At 49.4% G+C, this 17,976-nt stretch overlaps 2 long non-coding RNA genes across 19 annotated transcripts in view; one reads left to right on the top strand and one right to left on the bottom strand.

Moving 5' to 3' along the window:
* Positions 1–1,915, bottom strand: part of LOC102551333 (uncharacterized) — a 16,964-nt gene extending 15,049 nt beyond the window's left edge. For 6 of the 17 annotated variants that reach the window (XR_010056590.1, XR_595388.4, XR_010056584.1 and 3 more), the window contains exons 1-4: positions 1,437–1,653; positions 838–1,077; positions 642–727; positions 418–500 (exon numbers count right to left, since the gene is read on the bottom strand). This is a non-coding gene — a long non-coding RNA (uncharacterized LOC102551333). Of the gene's footprint in view, positions 1–417; positions 501–641; positions 728–837; positions 1,078–1,172; positions 1,312–1,436 lie in introns of those variants that run through there. The other 11 variants (XR_010056585.1, XR_005492063.2, XR_010056583.1 and 8 more) reach the window with 5 other exon arrangements.
* Positions 1,736–17,976, top strand: LOC108352468 (uncharacterized). 2 transcript variants are annotated; one of them, XR_010056594.1, is made up of 3 exons: positions 1,736–2,775; positions 2,984–3,143; positions 3,823–17,976. It is a non-coding gene; the product is annotated as an uncharacterized LOC108352468 (long non-coding RNA). The 2 variants fall into 2 exon arrangements; XR_010056593.1 differs by having other exon boundaries at positions 2,984–6,671; positions 7,058–17,976.

The raw sequence follows: 17,976 nt of genomic DNA, 5'->3' as shown, positions 1-17,976 counted from the left end.
TTTCACACGCATGTGCAATGGACAGTGAACATACCAACTACCTCCGTTCCTCCCTCCACCCCTCCTCACGGCCCTCTCAACACAGCCCACTCCCAACTCCATGTTGTTTTTTTAAATAACCCACTAGGTCCAGTTCCTGCTGCCTCCATGTATATGAGTGTAGGGCATCCACAGGAGCACGGGGAGCACGGGGAGCACGGGGAGCCTACCAGTGACCACACCCTCAGGAAAGAGTAACATTGCCCACAACTATCCACTCCCAACAGCTCCTCAGCATGGTTGGGGCCTGGAGCTCATCTGCTTCATCTAGAATCTCACCCAGCCCGGTCTGTTCAGGTCCTAACAGCGGCTGTGGGTTCCCGGCTACTGAAGCAGAGTCACAGTACTCCCTGCCTTCTAACTCCTTTCTTCTCTCACCTTCTCTTGTTCAGTGACTCCTGGGTGATGCAGATGTCCCATTTGGGGCTGAGCATGGTGTCTGTCGTCCTTAGCATCCATTTCTTTCAAAAAAAGAAAAGAATGAAAATCTTATCCAGTTTCTAGTCATGACGCACACACACCCCTTCCCAGCACCCACAGAACTTCCTCACAAGCAAAGCCTCCCTTCCCCATGAGCCCCACGAACGGAAGACTCATCCTACCAAGCCCGTGTGGGAAGCAGTCAGGAGGCTCCTGGCAAACCTTCACTGGCTGACGGTCATTGCGACTTAAGCTTCAGGCTGCTGACCTAAAAGATTTTTCAAACAGTTGAATCATCTGAGGCAATGGTGGGCGCTGGGAACAGCACAGAGCAGGTAAAATTCACGCAGAACCTCTATGAAACAGAGGAACACTCACCCACCCTCCAGATGGGAAACTGAGGCAACTTGCTCAAGATGTTCTGAGCTTGTGATGGGGTGAAGCTTCGTGGCGCGCCCACTGGGGCATCAGACCCCAGGCTCTTCGCACTGCCTCCTCAGGCAGAATCTTCCTCCAACTGAGTGTTCAGGACGCACCAGAGGACTATGGGTAGTTATCTTTCCAGAGAATAGCGCAGTGCCGGAAGCCGAGTGCTGGTGAGGAGGGTCCGTGGGATGCCTAGCACAGAGATCAAAAGAACACAAAAGAACGGTGTAAACACGGGAGGATGAGTCTCAAGTACCTCATGCTCACCCACACGCTCACGCCCCCACCGTGTGAAGCTGTCTTGGTCTGTGAGAGTCTCTTAAGTAGCTCATCACAGACTTCAGGCCCCTGAGCCCACCCTCACCTCCAACCGCCTACTCTAACCCGTACACCCCATTCCCTCTTCCTTTATTCTGGAACACTCTAACGCTTTCAAATGGTTGACGTCATCAGACTAACTCCTCAGACATCTGAAGAGCAGCACAGCCCTTGCTCCAGAGAATCACACATGAGCACGCGGCTACACCCATCTGGCTTTGCCTGGTCCGCACCTATTCCTCTGAGCAGCTGCCACCCTTCGTAAGAGTATCACAGTGGGGCCCTTGGACTGTTGACATCTCCCCACAGAAGGAGGGGTGGGGCAGGTCATGGAACCTTAGACAGAATGTGGAGCTTGACCCCGATTGTGCTCGGGGTCTCAGGGAGGTGCTAGAGGACACAGGTAAGAAAGCTAACAGGAAGGAGCTCCATGCAGGTGGTATGGGTAGGGGGGGCGGGGGCCGGGGGCCGGGGGCTGGGGGCGGGGAACAGGGAGCGGGGGTGGGGGCAGAGGACAAGGAGCGGCGGTGGGGGCGGGGTCAGGGTCCTCCATGCTGGACGAAGACCTCCCAGTGCTTTAGGGTTACCCAGAGTCCTTTCTATGACCCTCTACTCTCGACCTGTAAGCGACCTAAGAAACAGGCTCTCCAGGGTGAACCTGGGTGAGGCTGTGCTTTGCCCCTGGGAACTCAGGAAGTAAATGACGGTTCTATCTCCCTAGGGAGGGCTTTTTGAATCTATCGCGGTCAAGGCAACCACAGAACCTCTCAGTGTTACCCACAGTTTCTGGGGCAACAGCCCTGTTTCGGTCCCTTGAACAGTGGTCACCTCCCCAGCATTTGCTCAAGGTGTATAACTCTCCCTCTTCACTCGTGCAGGAGAATTTCAGAAACTATAAAAAGAGACAGCCCCCACTCTGCCACACACACACACACACACACACACACACACACACACACACACACACACAATCACCAACCGCAGACCACACTGAATGCTTCAGACGCTAGCCTTTCTGCATGGCTCGCAACCTGAAGGGCCTTTTATCTTCCAGGGAGCAGAGAAAGCCCGCCATCAGGGAGCAGCCAACAAAGGCCAGTCACTAGCTGCTGCCCTGCTTACTGAAGCAGCCGGGGGAGAGGGATTGCTCTGGCCCCCTTGTTGCCAGACTGGGCTCAGGTTCTCAGTCCTCTGGGGTTGCTTTAATCTACTTCCACACAGGCCAGCAGTTCCCAGCCACCGCGGAGTCACTTAAGGGTGGCCGCCGCTCGTCAGGAGTGTGAAGAAATAGTGTCAGCCACGTACTCCCCCTTCATCCATGGGAGATGAGTTCCAAGACCACCAGAGGATGGCTGATGGCGAGATTGCCTGCTGTCTCTCTGTAAGCATGGTGAAGCCCTGTTCACACTCTGGGAAGAGGTAAAAGCCAACACCACAGTGATTACAAGACACCAGCTAACACGCTATGCTGTGAGAAAGGGGGCGACTGTGGTCCCTCTGTGTCTCAGAGTATCTGACTTCACTATCGAGAGGGCTCTCCCTGTGTCTCCTGAGGCGACATTGAGGCATGAGGTAAATCGAGCAGGTCGTTGACAGCCATACTGTGACTGTGGGGTGGTTAGCTGAGAACCTGCCACAGTTGCTACCACGCGGGTCCCACAGACATTGTGGACTCTGCGAAGGGATGGCTATCTGCTTTCATTTTAAGATTTATTTATTTTTACTTTATGGGTAATGGGTGTCTTGCCTGCATGCATAGCTGGTCTCCTTGTGCATGCAGTACCTCATGGGACCAAAAGAGGGCGCTGCATCCCTTGGAACCGGAGCTACAGAGAGCTGAGCGCCACCTTCCCTGTGCTGGATTTTGAACCTGGGTCTTCTGGAAGAGCAGCCAGAGCTCTTAACCAGTCTTACCAGCCTCCAGAGGAATGATTCCAGCCGTAAGCTTTTACTCATTCTACTAGAATTGTGTACACTGTGTGTAAATTATTGTTGAAACTTCCCATGTGATATCCTCAGCCCACTGTTGACCAAGGGCCAGTGAAACTATAGTACAGAGAAGGTTCCGAGAGGGACGCAGCGCACCAGGTAAAAAACTGGAGTCAGAGAAATTATTCAACTAATAAACGAGTTCACCTTGGAGGGTATTATTTCCAGTGCACAAGTGACTAGGGGTATTGCCTAGGTCACATACAGCCTATTACCCCCAGGGGACAGGACCAGGATTCTATCTCAGGGACACTGACTGATCTCACCTATCCCAGCACTGAGGCCTCAAAAGTGGCCTTGGCTCCTCTAAGCCACCCAGGAGGAGACATCTTCCTGTAAAAGATCTCACAAGCAGCCCAGATCTTTTCCAAGGGTTCCTCAAAATCCAACAGAATACACATCTGAATTTTTACTGCCCATCCCATAATAGGAATATAACTTATGATTGCTGGCAAGCCAGGCTTCAGCCGCCTCCATAAATCTGGCCCTCTGATCAAATCCACATGCATTTCAGCAGAGCCGGGCCCTCGGAGGGGAGCAGGGAAGGAACTGGAGCGAGGGCTGAGGCTTTTTTGGGTTAATCACAGCCGGAATATTAACCGCGAGTCCTGCTGATTTCCTCATGAATAGATTCAGACGTCCCAGCATGCAGGCCTGACTCGGTTCACGCAGTCAGAACCTCAGAACCGCAAGTGTCCAGAACACAGGCTTCCAGAACGGGGTGAGCTTCAGCTGAAGGCCAAGATTCATTTCCCCTGAGAAAAACAATGTCTCAACCACTCCAGGGGAGGTTGGGGTGGTAGTGGGGAGCTTGAATCATGGCGGAAGCCTCCCTGTGCGGTTGGAGGCAAAGGGGAGCAAACCACCGTTTGGTTGGAGGCAAGGGGGAGCAAACCACAGTTTGGTTTCTCACTTCCAAAACAGGCCCACAATTTTCAATGAACACTTGAAGGATTTTTTTTTTGCCTTATAACTTCATTTCTTCCTTCCTCTTTGTTTCTTTTTAAAATGCAACATGCCAGTCTGTGATTGGCTTTACTGGGTAAAGGAGGGCAGACAGGAACGGAGAAGGAAATAGAAATTGTTCAAATGAAGACTAAGATCTAGAGAGGAAAGTCCCATGTAGCGCCCGGGCATTCCAAGGTCATTTTCCACGAGAACGGACACCATCTTGCCCCAGAACTGCTGCTGTCCTTCACAGAGCCAAGCTTGCCTTCTTGTGCCTCCTGAAACATGACAGCTCTGAGGGGGCACCAAGGGTCCCCATTTCTCAGATGTGGAGATAGAGCCCAACCCCATTCCCTTTCCTTTCCCTCTTTTTAATGTGGCTTCAAACTCACAGTTCTTCCTCTTCAGTCTCTAAGTAGCTGGGATTATAGGTGTGCCCTTCTGGCATAGGTATTTCCCTCAGGACTGAGGAGCCCAGAGGGCCAGATCTTTTTAATTGTTGTTGGTGCATCTTCATACCTTGCAAAGAGCTTTGTGGATACTAAGTGACCAACGAACTGCCAAGCAAACACAACAGGCGCTGAGTTGAAGCCTTCTTGAGCCCGATATGCAGCCTATGCCTCAGAGTTCACCAGTGAACAGTGTCTCTGAGCTCTGAGCTCCTTGCAAGGGGAGGAGACGTGGCTTGGGCAGTGGACTGGGTGAACGTCCATTTATCTCCACATGGCTCCCCTGTCAGTGAACAGAACACCCACGGTTCACACAAGATGATGCCAGGCATCTCTGCCTCTCCCCTCCCTCAGCACCTCAGCGCTCAACTGTGTGAAGGGATCCCTTCTTCCCAAGTCTATCTCCATCTTCCCAATCAGGGATTGAATTCAGTAAGCGCCCCCTACAGACTCCTGTATAATACAACCAGTCGCCAGCAGGTGGGGCTGTTTGGAGGACGATGTGGGAACTGTAGGATTTAGTCTGGCTGAAAGAAGTCACATGGGGGTGGGGCAGCTCTTGCCCGGTACATTATCCCGGGTCCCTTCCTGTCTACCATGATGGTCACATTCCTCCAATCACAGTGGCCACCAGCTTTCTCCCGGATTCCTCTAACCCTGTCGTCCCTCACAGCTCTGCCTGCTTCTAGCCCTTCAAGCCCTTCAGGTCTGACTCTTCCCCACTTCGGCCTGTGTCGTAGTTCTGCTGACCTCTCTCAGTAGCATCCCAAGTGGGGTGCCCCAAATGGGAAGCACACAACGGGGCCCCGGAACGTGAAAGGAAGCTGGAAGGTTTCCATCCCCACCTTACCCTTTAAAGGTTGCATTATGTGTACTCCCTAAGGTAGTGTCTCAGACCATGGTTTGCAGAGCCCTAGGCAGGGATCGAGTGTGTGTGGGGGAATCAGTTGGGGGGTCTGACACCAGGGAGACATCAGTGAGAGAGGAAGGGAAGTAGATCACGAAGAGGAAAAAACACAAAAAAGGTGAACGTAGACAGCACCTGTGGTGTCTGACACAGGATAACTGAACATCATTCTCCATAGCCGCTACTACCCCCTCAGGTGATTGTAGCTCGATTCAAGTTAGCATTAAAGGAGCGAGGCTGTGTGTCAGCTGGTCCACACAAGATGCTCTTCTTTGAGACAAGGCTTCTCATTGGTCTGGGCTTGCTGGGTTCACTAGGTTGACTGCCTGGCAGGCAAACTCCAGGGATTGCCCTCCCTGCCTCCCCAGCAGCTAAAAACGACAAGAGCACATCGCAGTGCGTGCCAGCTCTCTTCTTGTGTGCCAGAAGCTCAGAGCTCCTGGCCAAAGAGATGCTCCTCAGGCTTAGCCAGAGCACTCTTCTCACAACAACTGGAGGGACCCCTGGAATCTCAACCCCGGGTCACTGTAGCCTCCTTGGATGGAGGCTGGGAGCCCCAGGCAACGACTGCACCGTCATAGCCATCACAAGGTGCTGCAGGAGAAGCAGAGCTGGAGCTACAGGTGCTTAGTGGCCTTGGGTAACTCCCAAGGGAGACACTTTGTGTGGGGCAGTGGGCCCCCATCATCATCCCATTTTACAGAGGAGGAAACTGAGGCTCAGGAAAGTAAGAAGTTCATCCGAGGCCGCACGGTTAGGAGGGATGTGAGGGTAAAGGCTCATGTTGGTTTGACGTCCTTGGGAAGACAGACAAACTCAAAACACCTATTGTAGTCCCACACTGTGGGCTGGAACCCAGTTGTCCCGAGGAACCAGCTGGAGCAAGGCTGCACCATGAACCTGGATGAGCTGCAATCTAGGCAGTACAGGGGTCACAGAGGCAGGGAGGCTTACCCAGGACCGGGCAGTCGTGTGCCCCAACTGCCACCTCATTACCCAGGAATGCGGAAGAATGATTCCTCTAAGGGGAGTCGCTCCCCTCCGGCTTTACTGGATCTGGTGATTATGACTTTTCCTGATCTATTACACCTAGCACTTAAGGACCTCCTACAGCTGCTACAAACCCGAAGCCCCTACCAAGGCTGACAGCCAGAGAGGAATGCCAGCAAAGGAAGGTAAGCTGCTGCTTCTCCATCAGGGTTCAGCTGTGTGTATGGCTGGCCCCGGGTGCAGAAGACTCTGATCCTAGCAGCTGAGCCTGGGGCTGGGAGACCTGAATGCAGCCCACCTCTGCGAGGGGAGTGCATGGAAGAAGACGGTGTCCTGGCTAGTTTCATGTCAACTTGGCACAATCTGAGAGCAGGGAACCTCGAATTGAGAAACTGTCCCCATAATACCCAGCTGTAAGGCATTTTCTTAATTAGTGATTGATGGGGAGGGCCACACCCACTGTGGGTGGAGCCATCCCTGGGCTGGTGGTCCTGGGTTCTATAAGAAAACAGGCTGAGCAAGCCACGGGGAGCAAGCCAGTAAGCAGCGCCCTCCGTGGTCTCTGCATTAGCTCCTGCCTCCAGGCTCCGGCATTGAGTTCCTGTTCTGACTTCCTCCAGTGATGGATCATGATGTAGAAGAGCTGTGAGTCAGCAAAACCCTTTCCTCCCCAAGTTGCTTCTTGGTCATGGGGTTTCATCACAGCAATAGTGTCCCTGACTAGGAGAGAGGGATTCAACTGTCTGTTACCGGGAGACAGACACAGCTTAAGTCATGAACTGAAGCACAGTCCGTGAACTGAAGCCAAGGCTGTGTTCATGAGCAAAATACGGCTGAGATTGTGACGACTGAGTGTTGTGTGTATGTGTTCTCTGTGTGTGAGTATGTGGGAGTGCCTGTGTGAATTTGTGTCTGAGTATGTGTATGACTGGGTATCTGTGTATCTCTGTGTATCTGTGTGTGTGAGTATATGTGTGAGTCTATGTATTGTATGTGAGTATGTGTATATGCTTCTGTGTAAACATGTGTGTATGAGTGTATGTATGTGTATGAGGGTGTGTTACGGTCTGTGGGTGAGTGTGTGTATTGTGTATATGTGTATGTATGTATATATTGTGAATGAGTATGTATCCGTGTATGTCTGTGTGTGCATTGTGTTTGTCTATGTCTGTATGTGTGAGTGTGTGTGTCTGTTTGTCTATATGTCTATGTGAGTGCGTGTATGTGTTTGTGTATGTGTGTGTATGTGTCTATGCCCCAGATTCCTGAGCAGTACCTTAAGCCAGGATGAAGTTTGAATAAAAATATGCAAACACATGTGAATGATCGATGAGTGTGGTATGAGAATGTGTGGGCGTGTGTGTGTGTGTGTGTGTGTGTGTGTGTGTGTGTGTAGTGCAAACTTTAAGGAAAGTCTTTGGAAAGTCAGTTGTGTTGGATGTTGTTTTGCTGGGGCAAATATGTAAAGGAGTGTTTTCCTGAAATGAACACAGGTGAAAGACTGAGGCAGACTAATGAAGGAATGTTTCACTGAAGCAGACACAGGAGAATGGATGTTTTGCTAAAGCAAGCATGTGAAAGGACACATGATGAAGGATTCTTTACTAATAATGCACATGTATTGGTCTGCCTTACACTGCATAGTTGAACTCCATTTGTTGGACTCCATAGAGAGAAATGTACCAAAAATCCTCTGGTGGTGTACTGCCGTTTCTCACCCCATTCGTGAACTTGGGCTGATTGGCAGAGTGATGTCAGCTGAGACAAGACTTGTGGAGGACACGTGATGTTTGGAGAGGATATAAATAGAACTCGACAGACAGTAACAGAGGCTGAGCTAGGCTTGCGTAAGAGCTAGCTGTGCAATGCTTGTTGGTCTCGCATCTTTGCTGATCTTCACTTCCCTGAGAGGCACAGTCAAGAACGTCTCCTGGTGTTCTGTTGGTCCTGCCTGCTGCCTCATGCTGAGGCCTGGCTGTGTCTGCTAGGTCGTGCCACTGCTGCTGATTCATGTTTGCTATCCCGACTCTCCTGAACAAGATTGTCCATGAAGTGTTTAGAACTAGCTGCCACTGCTGACCTGTGAACCGAACTGCTGATTTCCAGACAACACAGACAGGAGTTGCTCCAAAGAAACATTTCTAAACAGGTCCACTCCCCCTGTATCCTTTCTCTCCCACTACCTCTGGTGGGTGGTAGGCTACAAGGGAAGTTAAAGCATTTAAGAACCATCATTAAAAGTAAGGTTTAAAAAATATGTAAATTACACATGTGTGGGTGGATAGACATGTATGTGTGTGAGGTGTGTGTGGGCATGTGTGTGGGATGTGAATATGTGGGCATGTGTGATGTGTGTGGGTTGTGAGTGTGTGGATGTGTGTGGAATGTGTGGACATATGTGTGGGGTGTGAGTGTGTGGGTGTGAGTGTGTGGGCATGTATGTGGGATGTGAGTATGTGGTCATGTGTGATGTGTGTGGGGTGTGAGTGTGTGGATGTGTGTGGAGTGTGTGGACTTATGTTCGGGGTGTGAGTGTGTGGGCATATATGTGGGGTGTATGTGGGTATGTGTGTGGGGGTATGAGTGTGTGGACGTGTGTTTGTGCGTGTAATACGAGTGTGTGATGTGTGAGTGTGTAGACATGTATGTACAATGTGTGTGTGAACATGTGTGTGGAGTGTGTGAGTGTGGAACATGTGTGCGGGAGAGTCTGTATCCTGAACCCAGAGGAGGCATCAGGAGTCCTGATCCATTCTCTCCTACCTTTGAGTCAGAGTCTCTTCTCTCACTGAACTCATGAGTAGCAAACCTCGATGATGCTCACACCTCCTCCCCCACAGCTCTAGGGCTGTAGATGAGCACCCAGCCCTGCCCACACTTTAGCTTCTTAAAAGGAAGCTGAGGATTCAAACTCAGGTCCTCAGGCTGTGTATCAGGCGCTCTTGCCTGCGGAGTCATCCTCCCAGCACTGACATGTTTTTAAGACAATCTCTAAGAGTTCCTTTTTATTTCAGATAGGTCTTCTTTGATTTCACAAATACCTCTTTCCACCCGCTGCTGTATTCTTGTTCCCTCCACGGTGTCTTTTGATTATTATTAACGGCAATGGCTGTTTTCCAAGTTTCCAACATCCCTCTTTAGTTAACACTTTGGTGCGGTGTTTAATGGTCTTTGCTGACTGCAGGAACACAGCCCAGACCTGTGTTGTGTTTGCCTAGAAGCTTCCCTTTGTGTCTGCACGTGTAGAAATGTAATCACCAGGAATTGACTTTTGTGGCTGGGGTGAGGCAGAGCTCAGAATGTTCCAGCCTCTGTCCCCACCCCATGCCAATTTCCACTTAAGCCAACACCAGCCTTTTGGTTCAATCTCCTTTCTCCCTGCTTGCCCTGAGACCTTGCAGATGCATTTGCGTGAGTCCGTTTCTGACCTTTTTGCTCTTGCTCAGCTGGGCCACGTGAGCCTATCTTTAAGAAGGTCTATTTGGAAGGGAGAAGAAACACCACCGCATCTGCTGTGTCACGAACACAGCCCTGGTCAGAGGAGGGCGAAGAAAGCCACCCAGCCTCCAGAGACAGCAGCTGTTCAGTGGCCTACGACCTTCCTAACTTGACTTTCAGAGTCTAGAACATCTCTGGCATTGACCGTGGGGTCTCCCAGGGGCAGTCCAGTATACAGTGGGCATCGAGCATCCTTGGCAGTGCAGGCTTAAAAGTTCATCCTCTCCACTGGACTGAGTGCAAAGCCCTCGTCGCTGCTTCCGTCTCCCCTGCAAATAGCTTCTCCCCCGTAAGCTGGTGAAATACAAGGTCTGGCTGTAGCCATCTCCTCCCCGCTCACTGCTGTTTAAAATATGAGACACTGCATCATAGTGTGGAGGTTCAAAATTACCCCGAAGCAATCATTTCCTAGAGGGCTGGTAGTAAACATTCTGTCACAGGACTATAGATTTTCTCCTGTCTCCATCAATCACCCCCCTGGGAGATATTAGGGAGAACGAACAGAGCCCGGGAGCATCCCCACATGCGTTCACTCCTGCCAGGTCCCTGCCGAGGGAGGTGTGCTTGATGGCCCATGGCAAACTGGCTCAAGGCAGGTGGGGTCCTTCTGCCAAAGGGCAAGAGATGGGATTTTGGGTGCTGTGTGTGGTCTGTTGGGTTAACCTTGGCACACCTGAGACCAGGCTAGCCCCTTTGGGAGCACCACGTGCCTATTCATCTTTCTCATGTGCCAACTTAACCTTTAGTCTCCTCAGGGCAGAGCCGTTATATTAGCATGCTAATACTGCTTCACAGAGGAGGAAATGGAGGGTTGGAGATGTTGGGTGTCTCGTGTTGCCAGAGCTCAACCTATTGGATCTGGTATGCCCTATTTCCAGGGGTTGAGAGCTATCTCACGGCACACAGCTGTAGGCTTAGTTGTTTTTTCTTTTCAAAACCTACTTTTAATAACGGTTTTCAAACACTCCCGTCCCCCTTCTAGTTCACTGTCCAAAGGTAGGGGAGAAAGGATGGTAAAGAGGACAACGGGATGTGGTCCTGTAGTTCTTTGGGTCAATTCCAATCTCCATTGTCAGGATCCCAGCAGTCCAGTTCAGCAGTGTCAGGATACCAGTTCAAAAGTGCCACCAAACATGAGTCAGTAATTGTATCACGATCCAGCAGAAACCGCCAGGCCTCCGCCAAATCGGCCAAGTCAGCATGAACGACCAGGACCAATCAGAATGCCACGAGTTCCCTGCGGCACCTCTCTCAATGAAGTGACAATCGGTGAAGAAGACGTGAGACCAATGAATGTTGCATGGCTAGCTAAGTAATTACCGTCTCTCCCCAAATATCACGTGTCCTCTCACGGGTCTTGCCTCAGCAAAGCACACGTGAGTCTGTATCACATGACACAACCAGAAGCTTTCCCTCCATACAGCTTCTCTCAAAACACCCAGCTGTGTGCAGGCTACCGGCTCCCGTCCTCACTGACCATTGAAGACCTTTTGTCTGCATGGTACAGACAAGAAGGATGGAGGCTCCAGTGTGGGGAGCTGCCCAGTTAGGTTCAGCAAGAAGATGCTGGGCTACTTTCCGTTGTATGATAAACACTCCACCAAAGCAACCTGGGGGGGGGGTCGGGGAAGAGGGCTCTTTGGCTTCTGCTTCCAGGTCAAAGTTCATCTTTGGGGCAAATCAGGGCAGGAACTCAAGCAGGAGTTTGAAGTGGAAACGGTGGAGGGTGATGCTGCCTTGCTCACTCATTCACAGACACCGAGAGAGCGTGGCTGCAAGGAGCTGGGATGCAGGACACCTCTTGAAGCTCGGTTGGAATCATCTTCCTATGCTTCCCCCCCACAGTCACTGTCTGAGGCAAGCCATGTGACAAGTTCAACAAAGAAAAAAGGAGTTTAGGCTCCTCCCACAGCAAGCACTGTCAGGTCACATGGGCACGAGCTGGTGCCTAGGATGCTGCAGAGGACAGAAAAGCTGGGAGGAAGACCTAATCTCTGAGGTTGTTAGGCATGGAAGTCAGGGTGCGTGTGCGTGTGTGTGTGTGTGTGTGTGTGTGTGTGTGTGTGTGTATGTGTATGTATGGGTGTGAGTGTGTCTGTGTTTGTATATGTTTGTGTGAGTGTTGGTATGTTTGTGTGTATCTGTGTATGTGTTTGTATATGTATGGGTGTGAATGATTCTGTGTATGTGTTTGTATATGTGTGTGTGTGTCTGTGTACGTACTTGTATATGTATGTGTGAGTGTGTGTGGGTATGTTAGTGTGTATATGTGTGTGTATGTCCATATGTGTATGTGAGTATATGCCTGTGTGTATGTGTGTGTGTGTCTCTGTCCGTGTGTCTCTATATGTGTGTGTGTTTCTGTATGTATGTGTGTGTTTGTATATATGTGTGTGCTAGTATGTGGATATGTTAGGGTGTCTGTGTGTGTGTCTGTGTATATGCCTGTATGCATGTCTGTGTGTATCTGTATATGTGCTTGTATATATGTGTGTATGAGTGTGTCTGTGTATGTGTTTGTATGTGTGTCTCTGTGTCTGTGTTTGTGTGTGTGTGTGCACGCGCGCACATGTGTTTGTGAGTATATATGTCTGTATGTCTCTGTCCATGTGTTTTTATGTATATGTGTGTATGAGTTCATTTCTGTATGTGTGAGTGTGTGTTTGTATATGTGTATGTGCTAGTGTCTGTGGGTATGTTAGTGTGTTTGTGTGTATCTGATTATATGCCTGTGTGTGTCTCTGTGTACATGTATGTACTAGTATGTGTGGGTATGTTGGTGTGACTATATGTGTATGTGTGTGTGTGTGAGTATATGCCTGTGTGTGTATCTGTGCACATGTCTCTGTGAGTATATGAGTGGGTTTCTGTGTGAGTGTGTGTGTGTGTGTGTGTGTGTGTGTGTGTGTTAATAGCTCTAGCTAGACACTGGGCTGGGGAGCACAGAATGCCACAGCTTCACAGAGGGCACATGGCCAATCCTTTCAAGAAGGTTGTAGGACACCACCCTCTTGTCCTGGAGCATCAGCATCCAGGGAGAGGAACTTTGTTGTACTGCACCAAAAGCTTTGAGTTCCTAGGAAGAAAGGTTCCCAGCTGGAGACCTGAGAAGTGTTTAGCTGCCTAAAGACCCACTCACCCACCCACCCACTGCACCCTCAAGGAGTTCTCTTCAATTTTAAGGAGTGTTCTTCACGGGCCTCTGCAGGATGGTAGGGAGGGAGGCTTCATTAATGCAAATTGTGTGGGTAGCTTTAAGGGAAAAATCTACCTCTCCCTTTTATGCAGCACGGCTCTCCTTGCTTAATGAGCACTCTCCGAGTCCATTTTCCTTAAGGGTTTTAATGAAAGTATAATTTAAAAAATTAAGACAGAAGGAGAAAGTGTTGAGAGAAAAGCCATGTCTCCAGGAACGAGCCCTCAAGATGTTCTCCACGCTGCAAGAGTGGTGGGGAGCCACCTCTGGGAGTACTGAGGAATTTTTTTAAGGTTCCATAAAACTCCAGCCCTTGTTGCTACGGCCTAGGGATTCTTGGCCAGCAGATAGGAATTGGATTTACGGGTAGGGTAATGTGGCGGTTACTCAGTGGCAGTTTAATTAATGCTGATATAAGAGCTTGCTTCCTCTCAGACTTAAACTATGAAGCACAGGAGGGAGAGACGGCTCTGTTTTTAAAGCTGTCTGAAGGCTCTGGTTGCTTTGGTGGGGAGAGGAGGATGGGCTCTTGGGAGGTCACTCTTGAAGGGCAGCAGTTGGTGAAATTGAGGTTTGGTCCCATGTGCTACTATGTGTGTGTGCATATGTGTACACGTGTATATTGTGTGATGTGTGTGTATATGGGTAGGTGGTGTGTGTGTGTGGTGTGTGGTATGTGTGCATGTGTGTGGTGTGCATGTGTGTGGAGTGTGTGTATATGTGTGTGGCGTGTCTGGGTAGTGTGTGATGTGTATTATGTGGGTGGGTAGTGTGTGTGGTATGTGTATGTGCATGTGTGGGGGTGTATGTATGCATGTACATATATGTGTGGTGTATATGGGGGTGTGGGTATATGTGCGTGCACATGCATGTGCATGTATGTGCATATGTGGTGTGCATGTGTGTGTGCTTGTGTGTGGTGTGTGTTTGTGGCATGGGTGGGATGTGTGTGCATGTGTGTGTGTGTGTGGTATGTGTGCCTCTGTGTGGTGTGTGTATGTATGTGTACATGTATGTGTGTGCATGTATGTGTGTGCATGTGTGCATGTATGGAGTGTGTGTATGTGGGTGGGTAGTGTGTGTTGTGTGTGGTATGTGTATGTGTGTGTGGTATGTGGAATGTAGGTATGTATGTGCATGTATGTGATGTGTGTGGCTTGTGTGTGTGTATGGGGTGTGTGTGGGTATGTATGTGCACGTGTGTGTGTGTGGCGTGTGAATATGTGTGTGTGGCGTGTGAATATGTGTGTGTATATGCATGTGTGCATGTAATGACCAGCACTGAGCATCTCTCCATGACCTCATTGGCCATTTGTGTATCTTTCTTAGTGAAGCATCTATTCACACTCTTTGCTCATTTATTTAATTAATAACTTTCATTGTTGAATTGCAAAACTCTTTGCATATTCTGGCTCGAAGTCCATCTTCACGGCTCTCGACGTTCTCCCTCCATTCTGTGGTTTGTCTTCTTGCTGACTTGCTGGCATCTTTTCAAAAAGAAAATAGTTTTAGTTTGAAGAGGAGCCAATTTCCTTTCTCTTCTCTCGCTTCTGCCGTGGGTTTCATGCTCATGTCACTAAGCCCGAGGCCATGGCCATCTTTGTCCCCTCCGAGAATGTTATGATGCCAGCTGCACGGCAGGGGAAGGAGTCCTTTTCACTCTGGGAACATGGGTTGATCCCATTTGTTAGGATGCTCGTTGATCTCTTCACCAACTGTTCTTGATACCCTTTATGAAGATGTTTTGTTTTGAACTGTGTGTGTGTGTGTGTGTGTGTGTATTTGTGTATATATGTGTATGTACCTATGTGTAGGTATGCATGTGTGTGAGTGTGTGTTGTGTGTATTGTGTATGTGTATTGGGTGTAATGTATGTGTGTCTATGTGTGCCTGCATATGTGTATGTGTGTATATGCATCTGTGTGTATGTGTACATATGTGTATGTATGTATATGTATAGATGTATGTGTTGGGTGTGTACATATGTGTATGTGTGTATATGTACATATGTATGTGTTGGGTGTGTGCATATGTGTATCTATGTATATGTACATATGTATTTGTTGGGTGTGTGCATATGTGTGTGTTTATGTGTATGTTGGGTGTGTACATGTGTGCATGTGTGAGACCTAGGCTCAGAGACACAAGAACATTTGCATGGATAGTAAGTTGCAGAGCTAAGATTTGAACCCATGTCTCTTTGACTCTGGGGATGTGTTTAATTGTATTACTGGGTGCTTTTCTACACAAAGAGAGGTAGCTTCACAACCCACGGGGAGTTCGTGAGACAGATTCTGAACCACTGAGGTTTCAGCTGCTGCCCTTGTAGAACGAAGCCTGCCCTACTGTGTTCCTGTGGGAGAAACTGAGCGGCACAGAGATGTCAAATTTACCTGACCCAGGTTTCACACTGGGCCAGCTAGGCTCATTCCTGTAGCACAAATTGAGAGACACCTGGGAGACGAGTTTTCTTGTCTTGCCTGGCACAAGGAGAGCTAGGGAGACACTGGCTGTAGCCATTCCTCTCACAGCCAGATAGCAGCAAGCCATTTAGAGGGGACAGTGGCAGGGAGATGAAGGAAGCCCATTCTTCGACGGCGGTCAGCCACAGTGAAGAGGACAGGATGAGAAAATACTGCAGGGGGCATCCCTGGCCACAGGGATTTCTCGGATTCATATTAAAGGTCATTGTTCATAATCATAAGCACTTTATTTTATGAGAGCACTGTTGGGCATCTTGATGGACGGGGCCCAGTAACACCAGTAGGAGTGTGTGCTGTATGTGTGTGTGCTATACACACTGCATGTCTACATGCTTATACATACACATTTTGTGTATGCATGTGGGTGCACATTGTATGTGTGTGGCTGTGTATATCTATACTGTGTGTACATGTGTGTGCTGTATGCATATGTGTGTATGTGTCCTATGCATGTCCATGTGTACCATGTATGTATGTTGATTTCTGCGCTGTGTTCATATGTGTGTTATATGAATATGCTGTGGATTGTGTGGGTTAATGTGCATGCTCCATATATGTGTTGTGTGTGCATGTGCTGTACCACATGTGTGTGCATGCACTCTGTGGGTGCATGTGCCACAGGTGTACTTTGGATGATGCACTGTGTGTGCATGTGTGCTATGTGTGTACTGCATGTGCATTCCCTGTGCTGTAGCCTCCTATGGAAATCATCGTTTTGACCCCACAGAAGCAGTGAGGCTGGGTGAGATTGAGTCTTCAAGGCAATCTGCCCCTTGCTTCCGGTGTGTGGTGATGCTCATGGTGTCCCTCTCTGCAGCTGGAGATCTGGGAAGCAGAGAGCAATGGTTCCGGGGGAAGGGAAGCCAGGTAGAGCCTGGAGACGGGAAGATATGGCTGTGTGTCATCAAGGATGTTAAGAACTATGTGCTTCTAGGTAGAAGCTAAAGGAACAGGACACGGGGTTCAGGACCTCTGCTCCTGTGCTCTAGACTTCTGTTCAGATCTATGTGGTCCTTGAGGTTTGTCTGCCCAGTTTGTCCCTTGCAAAACTCATGGTGAAGTCTGCTCCCCAAAGTCACAGTGTCGAGATGGAGCAGAACTGTCATTTCTCATGGGTTGGGTCTGGTCTCACGGTAGCGAGTGTGTCCAGGCTCTGTGGGGATGGTGCTGTGACTGCTGGTACAGGGTGTCACATGGAGTCAGCCAGTATCTTCCATTCTGCTTTCTGCCATTTACTGAAGCAGCAGGAGACTCTCAAATGCAGCTGCCCCATGGGGGACTTAACATTCACAATGTAACATTCTTTCTTTTATAATGTAACCAGTCTCAGAGAAAAAAGAAAAAAAAGAGCTAGACTCAGACCAGGTGTGTAGTGCCTTGGCCTGGTTTGTTTCTTCCTTTCCTGTTTGTTGACCACTTGTGAAGCCCACAGAGCTGTTTCCTTAGACTTGGCTTTCAGAAACTACTTCTTCAGAACAGAGCTGAGCAGAGCTCAGCAGTTGTGACTGAGCCACAGTGTCATTTGCATGCGCAGTGATTTGCTCAGTTAATTTGCATGAAAGCCGCATCAGTTTGGTTACATAATTGATCAAGTTAAGACAGTGAGCCGATCTGAGGGTATTTTGAAAATTCTTCTCTCTTACCCAAATCAGCTTATTGGTTTAATCTGGTTTTGTGGCTACTGAAAACTCTGATATCTCCATGAGAAGTGGTTTCCCAACTCTACCGGGTTAAACCCTGATCCCTCACAAGCCTCCACCAAAGCCCACAGCTGGCGGCATCAAGAGCTTGCTGTGAGCCTCCATGCAGCCAAGACTGCAGGAGAGAGGAGGAGACCTGGGACTGACTGCACTGTGCCCCACTGTGGGGCTGAATATTATGTTGCTCCAAACCGGTGAGCTCGGAATTGTAACTTGTTGGAAGATCCTCAGAAAACACCTGCTCTAGCTAGCAGTGTGTGCCCTTCCCACAGAGCACCACCTATGGGCATGATGGCACCTTCACACATGGTCTCAAGGACATGCGGGCTTTTGGCTACTCCGTGGTCAACAATGAACTCATGTCCAATCAGAGAGCCAGTTGGTAGGCAGGCAAAAACAAATAACAGTGTACATATCAACAATGCTGGGAGTGCGTGGGTGTCCTGGCATTTGCCTGTTCTGGAAACGAGGCTTTGAGAAAGCCCCTCCTGCTCTGTTTCAGTGACCCAGGCTTAGAGGGTTGGACTATAGAAGCCAGTAAGATAACCTTCACTGAGGCTGCACACACTCAGTCCTCAGTCAGGACTGACCATCCTTATGTGTTGTCACCACA

Source organism: Rattus norvegicus, chromosome 12, assembly GCF_036323735.1.
Source record: "Rattus norvegicus strain BN/NHsdMcwi chromosome 12, GRCr8, whole genome shotgun sequence".
NCBI lineage: Eukaryota > Metazoa > Chordata > Mammalia > Rodentia > Muridae > Rattus > Rattus norvegicus.
This window is presented reverse-complemented; position numbering and strand designations above follow the sequence as displayed.